This window comes from Dama dama, chromosome 33 (genome assembly GCF_033118175.1).
Source record: "Dama dama isolate Ldn47 chromosome 33, ASM3311817v1, whole genome shotgun sequence".
NCBI lineage: Eukaryota > Metazoa > Chordata > Mammalia > Artiodactyla > Cervidae > Dama > Dama dama.
The window spans coordinates 29,263,378-29,267,038 of record NC_083713.1 but is presented as its reverse complement, the minus strand read 5'-3'; the positions used below and the strand labels follow the sequence as shown (position 1 = coordinate 29,267,038).

Below are 3,661 nucleotides of genomic sequence, written 5' to 3'. Positions count from 1 at the left end.
GAGAGATTCCTCTCTGTGAGAGGAGACAACTCGCAGAGACATTGGCAGCTCCGGTGCAGACAGCTCACCTGACTCCCCACTCCTTGCAGTTTCCTTCAGATGTGTTCAGAGGGCTCCAGCTCACAATACAGTTGTGCCAGACACAAAGCACTGACCTAGGCTGCTTCTTCCTCTCTTGATGCTGGAGGGTGGTACCACTGGCCCCAGATCGCCCACTGACTTCTGCTCCTGCCCCTCCATTCCTGTGTGTGATGGCCTCGGTCACACAGGGGTCTCCTAACAGTCACAGTGCCAGGGTGGGGTAAATCCCCCTCACCCTCTCCTATGTTCCCAGATCTCCAGGCTGCCTGTTTCTTAAAGAACTTTCAGAGGCTGTGCTAGTTTATTGATCCTCCTTCAGTCCTGTGGGCTCCTTTTTGGAACCCCGCACAGACAGATCCCCAGTGGGCCTGTGCCTTTCATCAACCCTTCAGAACTGGAGTGTCTAATATTCAATTATTAAAGTGCTGGTTTCAAGGCCTTACCCTGGAGACTGATTTGGTAGGTCTGGAGTTTGGGGCCTGGATTCTGTGTCTTCAATCTACTGCTGACGGATTCTGCACTGGAGTGGGGTTAAGAAAAAGTGGTGTTGGAACCATGGCGCTCCCCTGCCTCAGCCATCATGTTCACCTGAGTGGCTGGATGCCAAGCTCTGCTGGGCAGGGATGCTGGCTCATTCACATCCACACTGTAGTGCTGAATCCAGGACCTGGCACCCAGTACAGTGTCGGTAGATGGCTGGGGCATGAAAGAGCTGGAGGTGCTGTGCGAGCGGACTTTCCTTTATCAAGTTTAAGGACCGGCTGAAAGGGCTTCCTGTCCTTGATGCTGTGTGTCGACAGTGGACTATCCAGGGTCCCACGTGCTGAGAGCAGAATTTAGACAGAAGGCAATGGGCAAAGAATTTTAGCCACAGACAGAATCAGCTCCCAACAGGCAAACAATGGTCAGGCACCAAGAATTTAGGGCCCAGATCAGAATCTACGTGTGGCTCAGGTAAATGTCTCTGAGATGGTAACAGAGAGGCTAACAGTCACCTCCAGAAAGGTGGGTGACAGAGCCAGGCTGGGTAATGACCAGGATGCAAGAACAGATGTGTTGCCCTCTCTCCCACCCCGACTCTGCTTTCTTCATACCTTCCAGATTTCTTAGAGGGAAGTCAATTCCTTAAAGGCAATTTTTACCTTTTGAAGGATTTTTGGAGGCCAAAAAGTTTGACCTAAATGGAGGAATTGGTAATTTCTCTGAGATTAGGCTTTGATCGTAAAATCGTCTACCCCGCACAGCACTTTGATCAAATAAAGCACGTGTGGGTCATGTCCTCATCAAACAACGGACAAAGCCCTGAGTAGACCGTGGCTTTAGTCCTGGAAGCCCCTCGGAGCAAATGCCATGTGGTTTAGGAGCTCTCTTGATGACCTTTCTCCCTCTGAGGGACCCTTCCCACCCTGCAGAACCCAGGTCTCTGGGACCACAGCGACCCCCCCACCCGGGCCCTGTGCCCTGACTCAGTGGAGCCTTTGTATTAGTAACCGCAGCTGACAGCGTTACAGAGTCGGGGAGGAAACCGTCCTTATGATAATCCTGCCTCACGGCTGCTGCTCCCTAACTACACTTGAGCTTCTACATGCCTAGCATTTGGCCTGTACTGCCTCGCTTGTACCATGTAGCAAGCCTTTGAGGACTCTTCCTCTCCAGAGAAGAAAACAGCCTGGGGGGTGGGGTGGGGGGTGCGGGGCACGGGGCAGAGGAACTTCAGGAATCACAGCTGCTAGTCCCCCTGGGTGCCCAGGCCACACAGTGTCCGTGCTATGCTCATCTCTACTTTCTGGCTCCCCACATGGAGTTTAAAATTAATCTGTGTTTTCGTTGATCAGGACAGCAGGGCATTGTTTACTTTCTGAATTGGCCTTGGGATGAGGTTGTGTCTTCCTGTGTTGATTTTGATGCTTTTCCTCACAGTGGCCCCCTGTCCTTCAAAGTGGTAGCCATCGTCAAACACCTGCTTCAGAATTATAGGTAAATGCAAATGCTTCCCAGCTCAGGAGCCTCTATAAGCCTAAATGGCTTCACACAGACTTACCTCATGTCCTATTTTTTCTCGGTCAGAAGGTTCAGACCCTAAGAGTGTTAAGAATCGGAAGTACAGCAGCTGTATTTTTGAGCTTTTTATTTGGGAATTTAAAACTTACAAAAAAAAGATGCAAAAATAAAAAAATAATACAAGAGCACCTGTATTGTCATCATTTTACTCCACTTGCTTTATTATTTGCATGTTTCTCCCCAATCCATATATATATATGTATATGAGAGAAAGTGAAAGTCGCTCAGTCATGTCTGACTCTCTGCGACTCCATGGACTATACAGTCTATGGAATTCTTCAGGCGAGAATACTGGAGTGAGTAGTCTTTCCTTTCTCCAAGGGAATCTTCCCAACCCAGGGATCGAACCCAGGGCTCCTGCATTGTAGGTGAATTCTTTACCAGCTGAGCCACAAGGGAAGCCCATGTATATGTACACACACACATATATGCATATATAATGGTTAAGAAAAAAATTATATATAACATGTAGATAATATACATCTCTATATCTATTATAATAATTATATATATATTTTTCTGAACAGTTTGAAAATAAGTTACCAGCTTCATGGCCCTTTACCCCTGAGTGTGAATTTCCTAAGAATGACAGTGTTCTACAACATAACAATAATACTTGGCAAAGTACATTATCTAATTTCCCTTCCATATATCAATTTTGTTAGGTGCGTATCAGTGTCTTTCCAAGCATTCCCCCTTCCAATACAGGATCCAGTGCAGCGTCAGGTCTTGGATTTTGTTGTCCTGCCTTTTACCTCCTTTAATCTGGCTTTCATGATGTCAATCCCTACCTTCCTGTCACATGCACATTTTTTTTTTCTTCAGGTATCTGTGTGTCATCTTTGTGCAGGGGCAGTGTTGATCTTTTTTCATATCGTTTCAGTTTTAGTGTATTTGCTGCCAAAGTGAGCACCCCACACCATTTTGTTTCGATAGCGTGTTTCTCATTGTATGCATGCTAGTAGGTGTCTCATGCTGGTTAGATTGAGGTTATGCGATCTCAGCCCAATTACTGCCCAGTGATGTGAGTCCTGTCCAGGTATTTGGAGCCGCATGATGATGTGATCTGCCCCACACAGATGATATTAATTTGGACCTGGTCAAGGTGTTGTACAGTTTCTTCATCCTGGCTGCTTTTTGGGTCTTTTTTCTCTTGCCACTAATAAGCAGTGTGCGGGGAGTCACTTTAAGACTATGTAATTAATATTCCAACAGCAACTATTGTGAGGGGACTTCTCTGTGAGTTACAGGCGTGGCCTCTTTTCATCGCAGGGATGCTCCTCCTGCTTCTCGTGACCATGAACCCGTCTTCTCTTGGCTCAAAGCCCTCTTGGGTACACCGTATCAGAAGCAGGATCAGATCTGTGATTTTTAATGCTGTGAGTAGGAAGCTGTGGATAGAACTGGAGCAGAGAAAAAGAGGAAAGAAATGTTAATTAGGGAATCTGTGGAGAGGGAAAAACTGCCTCCAGAACCAGGAAAGGGAAAAATGGACTGGAGGGGCTGGGAGATCAGGGAA

At 47.1% G+C, this 3,661-nt stretch overlaps 1 non-coding gene across 1 annotated transcript; it reads right to left on the bottom strand.

Annotated features, from left to right (window-relative positions):
• Window positions 1-2,947: 2,947 nt before the first annotated feature.
• LOC133051344 (U6 spliceosomal RNA) lies at window positions 2,948-3,055 on the bottom strand. Its single transcript, XR_009691843.1, has one exon. It is a non-coding gene; the product is annotated as a U6 spliceosomal RNA (small nuclear RNA).
• Window positions 3,056-3,661: the final 606 nt, after the last annotated feature.